The sequence below is a fragment of the Macaca nemestrina genome, chromosome 9 (assembly GCF_043159975.1).
Source record: "Macaca nemestrina isolate mMacNem1 chromosome 9, mMacNem.hap1, whole genome shotgun sequence".
In the NCBI taxonomy this organism is placed as follows: Eukaryota; Metazoa; Chordata; class Mammalia; order Primates; family Cercopithecidae; genus Macaca; species Macaca nemestrina.
In genome coordinates this window covers 44829714-44844533 of record NC_092133.1, presented here as the reverse complement: position 1 = coordinate 44844533, position 14820 = coordinate 44829714, and the positions used below count along the sequence as shown (strand labels likewise).

At 39.6% G+C, this 14820-nt stretch overlaps 1 protein-coding gene and 1 long non-coding RNA gene across 4 annotated transcripts in view; one reads left to right on the top strand and one right to left on the bottom strand.

Moving 5' to 3' along the window:
• Window positions 1-14820, top strand: part of STAMBPL1 (STAM binding protein like 1) — a 141387-nt gene that overhangs the window by 73175 nt on the left and 53392 nt on the right. The gene's annotated exons all lie outside the window — the stretch shown is intronic.
• The window catches only part of LOC139356229 (uncharacterized), a 34305-nt gene continuing 28959 nt past the window's right edge, over window positions 9475-14820 (bottom strand). Inside the window, exon 3 of the long non-coding RNA XR_011607755.1 lies at window positions 9475-9679. This is a non-coding gene — a long non-coding RNA (uncharacterized lncRNA). The remainder of the gene's footprint in view (window positions 9680-14820) is intronic.

Genomic DNA, 14820 nt, shown 5'->3' with positions numbered 1-14820 from the left:
GCTTTCTTTCCACACTGCTCCAGGCTTAGAATACAAATAATCAACGTGTGGATTCCACTTGCAAGAATGGAAATGGGACTTAGGAATGGCTTGCCCTTTCCTTTCCCACCCTTCTTTTCCCTTTCCAGATGCTGAATTATGTTTGACATTCCTGTGATTTGACTTCCCCCATAGCAGATTAAGAAGCTTTAGAAAAGAGGCGAGAACTGTAAAGGAGACAAAAGGGAAGAAGCTTAAGAGCCTGGGGTATCTGTTAGAAGCAGTCAGCCCCAGGGGATAAGCAGGCGCTCTATGGATGTGCTGAGTGCACTTTCCAAACCAAAAGTAAGGGCTGAAAAGAGGACAAAACATTTCAAATTAGGATGGTCTCTGAAAATGGGAAGGTATGGTGACCATGAATGCTGGGATATTTTTAATAACTGTTTTGTTGGGCAGTGATGGCTTGGGAGGAGGGGTTGACTATACTCAGAAAAAGTAGGCTGACTCTCAGCATCAGCAAGAATGCAGAAAAATAAATCTCAAAATTCAGCAAATTTTTTTTACTTGGCCAAAAGAAAAAAAAAAAAGAAAAGAAAAAGAAAATCCAGGAAGAATGTTATAATGTCCAAAAGGAGCACTGTCATTGAAGAAGTCACTGTGTCCCTGGAAAGAGTCCGCTCAGTGGTTTGGAACTCTTCTCTAACCTGAATGAGCAGCTCGGTTTGGAGCAAAGCATTTCCTAATTAGGTAAAACACGCTTGAGTGTCTGGTTTTGGAACTGCACCCAGGTCAGGGGGTTTGCTCCAACTGACTAGAGTTCATCTTGTGCCAAAAATGAGTCGTCGATGGGAGGGGAAAGAAGATTACAGTTCCCAGCTCATTCGTCTTGAAACGCAAACCATATTTAGTCATGAATCACAAAATGCTAGGAAAATCTCAGCATGAAAACTCCAGTCTGGGCTGAAGCTGCCAAGCCTTGATTTGCAGTGAAGCTCAGCCTGGGGTGGCAGGGCTGGCTCCACAGTCACACTTGCCTCACCAGGCTGAGGGAAGCTTTAAGCTGAGAGAGATGCAAACCAGATATCCCGCCGGGAGGCACACACAGCTGTCAGATGCAGACTCTGCTCCCTCCCTCTTTCTTTCCAGAGAAAAATTCAGTTGGTCACCTGCTGTGCTCTGCTGCAAATGACCAATGATGCAGATCCGAACATGTAAGGTCACACATACACATTTCCAACAAAAAAGAGATATACATTTCCAACAGAAGACACTACCAGTTAGAGCCAGGGAAACCCAGAAGTGAATACACAAATTCAGGCGCAAAGACTAGGCAACTATTCTCTGTTCACTTCCGAAATCCACTTCCAGACACCTTAGCTGCACCAAAAATACAGCCCAGTGAAAAAAATCCCTACACCAAATCAGAACCAAAAACAAATCTCAGAGTTTCCAGTGCCTAAATACAAATAAATGTATAACTTACTGCACACAGCTAACCTGCATACCTGTGTTGTGCTGCAAGATCTGGGCTGCTTGTTTAGTATGAACGTTTTGTAAGTGACATGCATTAATAAAATTTTCATATTCTTCTCCACCCCTTCCATCATACCAAACTACATATTAGCCTTGTCTTTAATGTTAGATCATTGAAGCCAAAAGCTACAATCATTTTAGTAGAACAATCTTCATTCAGAAATATCAGTGCATGAACCCAGCCAAATCCCTGCAGATGATGTCTTGTTATTCTGGGTAATTAAAAGAGCCACTGGAATCTATAAGTCATATCCCTGGGCTGGCGCCACTTACCCTGACAGTGCTTGGCTGGGCTTCTCCACACTGGGTGGTGTTCAGGGAAGCTGAACGCTGAAGGGTTATATAGCCCCTTGGCCTGCTCTCCTCCCACTTGCTTCCCAAACAAGGAACAAAGACAGACTTGAGCCTGTCGTCAGTCTAACACAGCCATATAGGGACCTCAGCACAAAACTCTCTAATCTGGGTGGCCGGAGGCCTGGGTCTCTTCCACTGCATTCCACTGCTCTGTTCGTGAAACGGGAGGCGGCTCAGCTGCCTGTGGGAGATAAACACGCCAAGCCTTCAGAACAACTGCAGAAATGCCCAGAGACACTGAGTTAGGGTAATGGGCAGATGCAGGCATGGTTTGCACATTCCACGGAGGATGCCAGCTTGCCGTCATGCTGGAATTTCAGGCCATTTTCTAATAAACTGAGAACAGAAAGGGGCAGAAAGGGCTGCCTCTGCCTAGCACGGACTTTTAAAACTCTTATACCATGATAGCATGCAAGGAAGAAAGATATTCCTTCAGTCGTCTATAAATACATAGAGGGAGTGATGATTTTATGGTAGGCACACTGTTTATAAATCAAGTTCTTGAGGGATGTGAGTGGAAGTAGGAATTGAAGTTAGAGACAAGGTTGACAGGTCTATGTTTTACAAAGAGGAATTTGGTTGTTAGCTTTATTATAACTACATTCATTTTGTTGTTGTTGTTGTTGTTTGTTTTTTGGTGCATTAGCTTTGTCTACTAATTTGTCACTGAGCAAATTAGCAACATAAGTAGGGACCATCCTTTGACGAAAGAGTCTACCCAGCAGCCGGTCAAAGAAGTAGTTTGGAAAAGAAAGGAGATTGTTCAAAGGAAGCCTCTCTAGCCCTCCTCTTTGCCCACTAACCTACTTGACAGGAAGTAGAGAGACCAAGTGATATGGTTTGGTTCGATGTCCCCACCCAAATCTCATCTCGAATTCTAATCTCCATAATCCCCACATGTCCAGAGAAAGGCTAGGTGGGAGGTGCCTGGATCATGGGGGCGTTTTCTCCCACGCTGTTCTCATGAAAGTGAGTGAGTTCTCACGAGATCTGATGGTTTTATAAGGCAATTTTCCCTGCTCTTGCTTGCTCTCTCGTACCTGCTGCCATGTAAGACACACCTCTTCCCCTTTTGCCATGAGTTTAGTTTCTTGAGGCCTCCCCAGCCATGCAGAACTGTGAGTAAATTAAACCTCTTTTCTTTATAAATTACCCAATCTTCGGTATGTCTTTATAGCAGTGTGAAAATGGACTAAGATACTAGGTGATCCTGTCATTTCTCAAAGATATAAGCCCTCATCTCAAGCATCAATGAATAGCTTCGATGATTTTGTATTTGTCTACTAGGTTCTCACTAAACTCATAAAGAAATATTTTTGTGGGCACTATGAGTGTATCTGGACTGTGGACATGTGAGAAAAATCCCAGAATGAGTGGCTTTATTTTACAGCCATGACCAGCTGCTCACTCATATTACTATGTCAGATCTGTTTGATTAATGGTGCCCACACATATACATACATATATATCTTTGAAGATTGCACTATTGATTATTAGAAAATTTTAAACAGCATAAGACTAGATCATAACAGGATTTCTCTATACTGCTTGGGATTTGTCTAACTTTTACCAACCAGAAAACACAGCCATTGAATGTTAAAATATAAAATCTACACAGTATAACATAAAGTTGGCCATTTGGGGTTAATCCATTAGTTTTCATCCCAGGAATCATGTGAAGCAAAATTTCCATATTTTCTTGTGTAGGAGAGCAATTTGAATGGAGGAAGGATTCCCCTTCCTCATGTTTCTGACTCACGCAGTGTCTGTGTAGTCCTTGGGATCTTTATGAAGTGACTGTTCATCTAAACACCAAAGAGAAGAGTTTTTGCATTCACCTTTATGATTCTTACATCATTTCTTCCTTGATTATGGTAGTGTATATCCAAAGCACTGATAATAATCAGACTATGATGAAATAAAGAGACATACTAAAAGAGGACTCAAGGTTTAGTTTTTCTTGCAAGTTTTTTTTTTTTTTTCAAATAATCTATGATGCTTAACCAGGAAAGACTTATAATTGAAAATAAATTTCTGAGTAAGTGATTAAATGATCTTATTGCCTGGGTTTGAGATTTATAGTTTCACATCCCACCCAAATCTCTTCAGTGAGAGAAACCAACACTGTATGGGTATGAGTGTGTGTGCAAAGATATCTCCAGTCAAGCGGCCAGATAATTCCTGGGGCCAGCAGCCATGTATCCAGGGAGTTATGGAACAGTTAGAAAAACAGTAGTGTCAAAAAAAAAAAAAAAAAAAAGAAGAAGAAGAAGAAGAAGGAAAGAAAGAAAAACAGTGGTGTCTGGTAACTTGGTTGCAGTTCAGGGACACTATAAAATAAATTCCAAGCTAAAGCACATATCCAAGAATAATTTCCAGACACGTTGTTCTACAAACATCATGCACCATCTTAGTAAGATTATTTCATTATGATTTATTGTAAATTGCTTGAGCACTGGTGCAGCACTGTGTAGATTTAGATTAGGCCATGTAAATACTGACAAATATCCATAAAATATTGATGTCTGGTAAGAAAAATGATTTTCTGCTGGTGCTGAAAAATTGGGCTGTAGAAATTGTTTTTTTCTAGACTGATCATCCTCATTGACTATTTTCTTCAGCTCATAAAATTCATTTTTCTGAGAAGACACAATGAGAGCAAGGCACCCTTTCCGTTTCCCACCTTTGAAATTCTCCAGGAGAGTCACAAACAGTTCTCCTAAGACAGCCCACAAAAACAAAGGCATGGAGTCTATGCTGGCACAATGGCCATCCCGCCACATTTGCAGGGATTTACCAGGCTCTGCTCTGTCCCTCATTTGAGCATAGTTAATATTCTTTATGGGAAATTTGATTGGACACTTTCTATGAGGGTGTAAAGGCTGGTATTTCAGGGTTTTATTTTCATGTTTTCATTTATTTCAAAATGTGAGAGGATCAGAGAGAAGATACATGGTATATTAAATGTGAGAAGAACCATGCAACATGAGGATGTGAGGAAGGAATGCAGTGACAATTGGCCCTCAGACCTTTACTTTGTGTAAAGGCAAACATTTTGGATCAGTACACGGGGGTTATGATTCAGAGTTGAAATTCCAAAGCTATCATTTACTACCACTGTATCCCCTCTGTGCCTTAGCTTTCTTATAAGAAAAATAAGGTTAATATTCATGCCTTATCACAAGGTGGCAATGAGATATGAGGAGTTAATGGGAAGCACCTAGAACACTGCCTGGCCCATGGTGAGCACGATGTAATTATTAGCTATTATTATCGTCGGGTGCTCAGTAATGAGGAAGTTAGTTCTAGAGGTGACACAGACACTTTTTCAGACAACAAAAGTGCAGAGGTAAACTCTTACCCAGAAGACTGTGACACCCTGTGCTGGTTTCCTATTGCTGCTCTAACAAATTATGACAAACTTACTGGCTTCAAACAGCACAAAAGTATTCTGTTATAGTTCTTGAGGTCAGAAGTCCAAAACAAATTTTCAATGGGCTAAAATCAAGGCATTCCTTCTGGAAGCTCTTGTGGGGGTCTATGTCTTTGTATTTTCTAGTCTCTAGAGTCCACTTGGCTCATGGCTGCTTCCTCTTTCTTCAAAGCCTGCAGCAGAGCGTCTTCAAACTCTCTTTCTGACATTAATCCTCCTGTTAGAAGGACCTTTGTGAATATATTGGACTCTGATGGATAATCCAGGATAGTTCATTGTAATCTTCCCATTTTAAGAGTTTGATTTAATCATATCTGCAAAGTCACCATTTTGTGTGTAAGGTAACATATCCACAGGTTTAAGGGATTAGTAGTTGAACATCTTGCGGGAAGGGTTCATTATCCCACTTATTACATACTCCCATCTCACCACTCAATGTGTTTGCCATTACATGTCAAGGCATTTATACCAGTTTCTCAGTTTCCAAAAAGTATTTCTACCAATGGTGTTAGCATCAGATGTACTTACTACACTTAATAAACACTACCTTAGACTGTTTATTCTGCTGTAACTAAATAGCTGAGACTGGATAGTTTATTTAAAAATGAAATTTATTCCTCACATTTCTGGAAGCTGGGAAGTCCAAGATCAAGGAGCCAGCATCTGGTGAGGGCCTTCTTGATGTGCCATCCCATGGTGGAAGAAAGGGATGGACCTGCTCCCACAAGTCCTATTTATAGTGGCATTAATCTGTTCATGGAGGTGGAGCTCTTATCAATTAAACACCTTCCATTAGGCCTCATCTCCCAACACTGTTGCCCTAGGGTTTAAGTTTCCAATACATGAATTTTGGAAGACATAGTAAGATCATAGCAGACACTTAAGACATGGTACATAAGTCTTATCTTAGGAAAGGGATCAGAAAACTGTAAAGCTACAGGCCCATAATCCTGTAATGGCCAACTAGGAAAGTGGAATAAACTTGTATCCCTCCTTTATGCTTTTCAGAGTGTCTAGATAATGTAATGCATTTATAAGATTCACAAGGCACTTTCAAGAGCTTTACTGTATTTTATTTTTGTTTATGAAAGAACAAAATTACATGTCAGATTGCAGAATAGCACCTGTTAGATTTGAGAAACAGAACAACTTTTAACATCCTCTTTGTCACCAAAGATAACTTGAGAAATTAGGTTTAACCATGAAGAACAGAGAGCTTTAAAATATGTTTTAAATTCCTGGAAAAGAAGGATAATACCTATTTTTCCTTTGTCAATTGCACTTACATTTTTTTCCTGCCTCACCTACCTTATCTACTCCAACTCAGAACTCATATGTGCCAACATTGCCCCAGTGATATGGAACAATGGACTTTCCCATTAACAAGTCAGACAAGCTCATAACCGAGGACCTCTGCTCATGCTGATCCTCTGCCTGAAACAATATTTCCCCCATTCACTCCTCTAACTCCTTTCCTAATGCCATCTCTTCTTTTAGCATACTCTACATATCCTCCTAAACTCAGTTTAAGTGTCCCCTTCCCCTAGGAAGCCCTCCCTACCCACTTCCTTTTTTTTTTTTTTTTTTTTTTTTGAGCTGGAGTCTTGCTCTGTCACCCAGGCTGGAGTGCAGTGGTGCAATCTTGGCTCACTGCAACCACCACCTCCTGGGTTGAAGCAATGCTCCTGCCTCAGCCTCCCGAGTAGCTGGAATTACAGGTGCCTGCCACCATGCCTGGCTAATTTTTGTATTTTTAGCAGAGACAGGGTTTCACCATCAGGCTGATCTCGAACTCCTGACCTCATGATGTGCCTGCCTCGGCCTCCCAAAGTGCTGGGATTACAGACGTGACTCCCTACCCACTTCTACCCCACTCATTTTGGTTAAGGGTGCCTCCTATATTTATCCATGCTACTTTGTGTTTGCCTCTCTCATAGCACTCACTATATTGTTCTATAATAATATGTCCAACTTTTATGCTAGACTATAATGTGTTTGAAGGCAGACTAAATTGATTTCATATTTGCATTCCTAGAGCCTGGAACATTCAGTAAATGTTTCTTGAACTGAACTGAATTAAGCGCAGAAAATGCTTAGCAAATAGTCTAGGATGTTCTGAAGAGAGGGCAAATAAAAATAAATCAACTAACAGTTATCAGACAATGCTATGAGCTATTTGCTCTAAATACATAAACTCATTTAATCTTCAGAGCAGCCATAAGGAATACTATTTTTCCCATTTACAGATGAGGAAATGGAGGCTCAAATAAGCCAAATAACTTGCATGGCCCCGGAACTGGTAAGTGGTAGAGCAGGGATTCAAGCCCAGACCCATCTGACACCAGAGATTGAGTTCAAGCACATGCACAGAGGTGTGGGTAGTGGCCTGTGTGTCAGGCTCCACCAAGGTGGTAGGGAGCATGAGGTTAAATCATCAAGCCAAAGCCGATTACCTCACTATTCAACATCCCAGCCTCATGAAAGCCTGGGCACACAAGACAATATTAGCACCAGCTAGCTCAAGTGAACCTAATATTAGCTCTTTTCTCTCAAGCTGACTAGACCAAACTGCCCCAGCTTCCTACTGATAGAAGCTCTCCTTCACAAAAGACCTTGAATCTACAGGATGACCAAGGTTGCTGGTGTACCCAAGGGGTTTCCTTGGTCCTGGCGGGGAAGGTAGGATATGGGACTTGCAGTGCCTTAAAAAGTCCCAGGAAATCCAGGACAAATTGATTATTTGAATAATTACCAATGATTAGAGCAGCCTGTCTTGTATATTACTCATAGGGACTCTTCCTTTCAGAAGCCTTTGAAGAGTACCACAAACAGCCATTTATACCAATGGTATTGACCAGTGTTGTCTAACAGAACTTACTGCAATGATGGAAAATTCAATAGCACCGTCCAATACATATGACTATTGATCATTGAAATGTCTATAGGAATTTTTAAATTTTATTTAATCTTAATTAAATTTTAATTTGAATAGCCACATATGGCTACTGACTTCCATATTGGACAGCACAGGAGTAATAAGTTTTAAATTTGGCTGCAACTGAAATTGCCTAAGGGGCTTTAAAAAAATCCCAGTGCAGAGGCTACACTCTAGATCAATTAAATCAGGGCATCTTAGATGGGACACAGATGTCTAATGTGTATCCAAGAATAAGAACCTTCGGAATAGACCAGGGATCCCAAAATATGGCCTATGAATTGACTGCATCAGAATCAACAGAAGAGTATATTAATAATATGCAGAGCTGACTCTCTTTCCCCTTAAACACACCTCCTAAATTATAATTATAATCCCTGGAGAAGACCCTAGAGTCAATTTTCCAAAATAAACTTTTCATCTTAGAATAGAAAAGTTGTGAAGATAGTACAGAGAGTTCTCATTTACCCTACACCTAGTTTCCCCTAATATTAACATCTCACATTACTGTGGTACATTTTCCATAATTAGTGAACCGATATTTACACATTATTAAGGAATCTTCAGAATTCATTCCGATTTCCTCAGCTTTTACTTAATGTTCCTTTTTGTTCAAGGATACCACATTGCATTTAAGTCAAGTCTCTTTAGCCATGTCCTCTTAGCTGTGACAGTTTCTCAGACTTTTCTTATGTTTAATGACCTTGACAGTTTTGGGGAGTATTGGTCAGATGTTTTGTAAACTGTCTCTCAGTTTGGATTTGTCTGATGTTTTTCTCATGATTGGACTGAGATCACATGTTTTTGGAAAGAAAACCCTAGAGGTAAGTTGCTATTCTCATCCCTTGATATCAAGACAAGATGCTACCAGAATGACTTATCACTGTAGATGTTCATCTTAATCACTGGACTAATGTTTGCCACGTTTCTCTACTGTAAAATTATTTTTCTGTCAGCATCTTCCATACTATACTCTTTGGATAGAAGTTACAAGTACAGTACACACTTAAAGAACAGGGAGTTACACTTCACCCCCTTGAAGACAGAGTATTTATATAAATTATCCAAAATAAAAATCTATTTTTGATACAATCCTCAATGATTCTTATTCATAACAAAATTTGGGAATCACTCAGACAAACAGCTGAAGGAGGCAGAACCACATGACATCCAGTTTGACCCTGATTCTCTGGGTGTGGATGACATGGTGAACTGGCGGATTTGCTAGACTTCTGTGAAGACTAGCTGATAGTTACTTATTTAGTCTAGAAACCAGATCACTGCTCATCTAAACACAAAACAGTGAATAAATATAGAATTGTTGATATTACCACCAAGGAGTGTTTTGGAGTTGGAATCCAGCATATTGGAGGAGAAAAAAAGCCATACCAAGAAGGATACATATAGTGCTTTGGACCAAAATCACAGCAACCAAGAGGCATTCCCTAAAAAAGAAAAAAAATATCAGTAGTATCAGGTAGAGAACTAGGCAACTGGTGGCCCAAAGGATCTTGGGATATATATGGCCATGTGAAGAGGACCACCATGACCCATTGGCAGTACAGGACACTTCAGAGCTACAATACCATTATTGACAACAATGACAAACATTCACTAAGTCGTTAGCAGAGTTAGTTTATAGTGTAAAGGGTGATTCAGAAACTCATTTGTCACTAGTGGATTCCTTGAACCAGTAACAAAGCTATCTTACCAAGGGGAAAGTGTTTTACTATTGCTGTTTATAAGCCGCAGAAAGTCTCTGTTCTCTGGATCCCTGCTTGGCTTTGGTAAAGCTACAGTTAGAGACTCAACCTTTTGGTTTCTCAGAACATTAATTAGTGCATTGTTCAATTTTAATACTCAAGGAGTGTGTGTTGAGAATTGTGGGAGGTTCAGAAGCTTGGCCACACACAGTAGCAGCTCTGAGTAACTGAGAATGCTTCGTCAGAAGTGACAACTTCCAGGAGACACGAAGGCTGCCTTAATGCACTGAAGCGATGTGAGGTAGAAAAGTGAGCATCTTTCATGTTCCCTGTGAAAATATAAGTAGCACACATGGGTTATGTCTACAAAGAAATAGATTTCCTTCACCTTCACCTTCACCTAGAAACGTAAGTTAAAGTTTCTAACAACCTAGCAGCACAGAGGACAAATTGCCTTATGGGATAGTGAGTGTTTTGTCTATTGAATTAAGTAAGTGGATGCAAGATGACCTCAGGGCTATTGTTGAAAAGGTTTGTGTACTATGTAGAAAATGTGAAGAGACTTTTAAGGATCTTTCAATTCTTTCACTTTCCATCCTGTTGATAGAGGATGAGTGACACCATGCCAACTGTCTGGGATGTCACTGCTCATCTCTGTTTCTTCATCAATGTCAGCTGTTACACATATGCAATGTGCAGTTAGAAGAGTGTGATGCTTTTCTTAAACTGGCTGATTTATACACATCAAGGAAGACATAATTTAGGCAAGAATAGCCACAGAGTAAGAGAGAGACCCTCAGTGTAGAGATCCACAGTCCTGACTTTGCCATGAAGATGCTATTATGAAAGAGGACAAGATCTTTACATCTCTGAATCTCAATAATCTTTCCAAAAATGAAGACTTTGTGCTAATTCATCTCTCAGTTTTCTTCTAGTTCTGACATTCTATGCAGTCTTTCTTTTGTCCTTATTCTTAAATGGTGTTTGCTAGGTTTCAGTGAAAAGGCGCTAGTCTTTATTATTCAATGAAAATCACAAACCTTAGTGTTTACTGATGGTGCCTTAGAAAATATAAATGACAGGATTATTATGGCTGCATTGATTTGCCTTTCTACTTCTTAACTTCTCTAAGTGTGTACACCCTTTATATGATATTTTTGCCATGCATCAGTAATCTATATTCCAAAATCTAAGACAAGTTTTACAAATTCAGATGCCTATTGGAGCAGGGATAACTGAAAAGGCCAAGTGGTACTTCTGATAAACAGAGGACCTAGGTCTCCTGCAAGGGATGGGTCACCACTCAACCCCATCTGGTGTTGTAATGCTAGTTAAGAGTTGCCAGATCTTCCACTTTTTATGAGAAGGAAGAAATTGTAACTTTTATGCAAAAATCCCTTCATTTAAAATGATGGCAATTAGCTAACATTTTAAAAAGAGGACAACAGGCTAAATCAATGTTTTTTTGGGTCTTCAGTTTGTAAACTCTGATCTACAAACAACAATAACATCCAATCCAATCACAGCTCCAGTGCTCCCTGACACCCCAACCTACAGTATTTCAATAGGTAATTAAATAACAAGAAAACAAAAGTATGAAATGTCATCAAGGACATTGATGAGAGGAGATAGTCTCAGTTAGAATATTTCAGACAGGTATCTTCCTGCATTACTTGGTTATCAGCTTCTTAGATGTGGTTCTGTAACTTTCGCTTAGGAAGGAAGTAGTAACAAAAGCTCTTGGCTAATTGTCTTTGGTGACAAATACCACAGATGGTGTTATATCCCAAGTGTATTAACATAAGAGTGTCACACACTATTTCAGTGTCTAAAAAAGAAATGACCATTTTATCAGCACGTGATTACCATGATGTGGAATAAACTTTGTAAGTGTATTACTCTGTTCTCACGCTGCTAATAAAGACATACCTGAGACTGGGTAATTTTTAAAGGAAAGAGGTTTAATGGACTCAGTTCCACATGGCTGAGGAGGCCTCACAATCATGGTGGAAGGCAAAGGAAGAGCAAAGGGACTTCTTACATGGCAGCAGGCAAGAGAGTGTGTGCAGGGGAACGCCCCTTTACAAAACCATCAGATCTCGTGAGACTTATTCACTGTCAGAACAGCTCAGGAAAGACCCACCCCCATGATTCAATTACCTCCCACCAGGTCACTTCCATGACATGGGCATTATGGGAACTACAATTCAAGATGAGACTTAGGTGGGGACACAGCCAAACCATATCAATACGAAAATCTGGGGAAATTTCCAGGATGCAAATTTTCTGGGAAGCTTTTGAGGATCATAGGTTTGGAGCAAATGCCTACTAATGTCTTAGTGTAAATTTATTTCCAGAGATTCTCAGAGGGGAATGGAACTTACATTTATTTAATGCCTACCATGTCCCCAAGTATAGTACTTATTACATAGATAATAAGATGAATAAAGTAGTTTATTTCTTACTCTTCAGGAGTAAGGGATTAAACAGTAAGTCTGACTTACTAGGAAAAGAATGACTAGAATCTCATGAAAATTTTAAATTTTTGCACTCACCTTATTTTATTTAATCAAGATATTTTTGTCCCTCTCCTAAAGGTCACTCTGGGAAGTTAAGCAGTTTCAGCAATGCTTACCAATGCTTGGATCTCTGGACCTATTTAAACCAATAGCAAATACTTTCAGATCACTGTAGTGTTGGCACGTCTCTGTCCCTGGAGGGTGAATTTGATTTTTGTCTGCAGACAAATGCCATTCTCATTGGAGGCTAGTGAAGAAGGTGAGTTGACAAGCTTGGGCATTACAATTTTGGGTCAAAAAAGAAGTAGGTTCTGGAGTAATCAAACTGATATCCGTGTTTGACTTTCAAGGAACCAGGATGTACAGTCTCCGTTTAGCTATACATTCTGGCAGGTTGTCTTAAACTTCTCTTTTTTCCTGCATGTCCACACTTTATTACAATGCTACAGTTTCTAATCATCTTTTAGCTAGAACTAAAAGGCTCTTTCCTACTTTGGCATCTAATTTTGTATTCCTAGTTTTCCTAACAGGCCCTGTCTAAGTTTAGTTCTATGTATTTTAGTTAAGTTTACTTTGGTTTAGTTTCATATGTTTTTATATTATTTTTACTTTATTTTATAATTTCTATTTTTTGTTATATTTTTTATTTTAATTAAGTTTCATATATTTACTTTAGTTTAGTATATTTTAGTTTAGTTTCATCTATTTTGCATTGTATGGGAGGAAAAAATAATTCTCAGTCTATTCTTCTGAATTATTATCTGGAACCCCTGCAAAAAAAGGCAGATTAAAAAGAAAAGAGCAAACAGAAGTTTATTAACAAATAGGCTTCATATATATATATGGGAAGTACCCAGGGAATGAGCAATTCTCAAAGAGGTGACTTAGAACTCTGCTTTATATGGCATTGTCAACAAAGAACAACAGATTGGTTGGGAAGTGACAAGACAAGGGGAAAGGATATTGAGTTTCTAGGGGTGGCAAATTGTGGGAAAACAAATACATGGGAAACTAATGGTAGACAAAAGGTTATATAGTAAAGTCTGTTCCTCTTGCCATATTCAGGCAAGCAAGGGCCTGAGGTCATCCCTGGTGATCAACCTTTGTCCTTCTTGGTAGAGAGGGAAGGAGGGACACCTTTGTAAGTGCACGTCCTGCTTTTAAGCAAATAGGGGTAGGGCAGAGAGATTTTTTGTATCTACTTCTCGATTGCTTTCAGCTCAAAATAATCCTTATGCCAGAAAGGCATATTTTGGGGTGACATATTCAGCTACCCCTTCAGCATATAGTATACATATCTTGTACCAACTGGTCTCTTTCCCTGTCTGCAGCTATACAAATTAAACTATTAGGAAAGCATGAACATTCAAAGGAGGCATCCTTTTTGCTGCTCCTTTGCAACTTTCTTTTGCTCGCCTGTTTTTCCTTTGCCCTCCTGTTTTGCTCCTTGGCAGCCTTCACTCCAAGCTTTACAAACATTTTTAGTGTCTTAAGTTTCCTCCTTCCCCACAACACACAAATTCATGTAGTCCAGCCCTTGTGTATTCTATTTCCAGAGCTGGGGATAGCTTCCCTCTTCTTCTTCTGCCAGACCATGTTTCTGCCTTATCTTAAAAGCCTACTCAAAATTCATCTACGGCAAACCTTCTTAGATGCATTTTTTCCACAGGGAGAATTCTCCAATCGCTCCAGTGATTTCATCAGCACACTTACTTGATGTAAGCTCTTATATTCTCTCACATTTGTAGTATATTCACCACTAGGCTGTAAACTTTTGGAGGCAGCCAGTGTGTTCATTTTTCCCTTAGGGCACCCTGCCCTTCTGCATATAGTAGAAACTCAGGAATTTAGTTAAACAACTTTCTATTTTCCCCAAACCTTAAATGAGCTGTCTGCAATGACCATCTCAGACGTTGTTATTTTCAGAAAGTTTCCCTAATCTATTTTAAGGAAAGAACAGATAAGATGCATAAGAAAAGGGACGTTCTCTGGCTGTAGACTTTCTTTAGCACATTTCAGGATTATTACAACAGAAAAACCTTGCCCTATTTTCCTTAAGCAGCATGCAGCTGCCTAGTGTACTTGCTTTAGGAGGTCAAACACATTAGGTATATCAACATATCGACCACCAAAAGCCAATGCACAGAACAGAGGTCCTCAGGCAAGCAGGTGGAACCATAGTTGCAAGGTCAAGTCATTAAGCAAAGGATCCAAGGGTGACCATCATGCTTCCTCCTGGTTTTTTGGAAAAGCACAGATTTTCCGAGGAATTGCTGAGCAAAGAGCCCCTTACTAAAGAAACAGCAGACTCCATGGAAGTGTCAACTTTATGATCCACTGCTGGTTTGGGCTGATTTGCTTTTA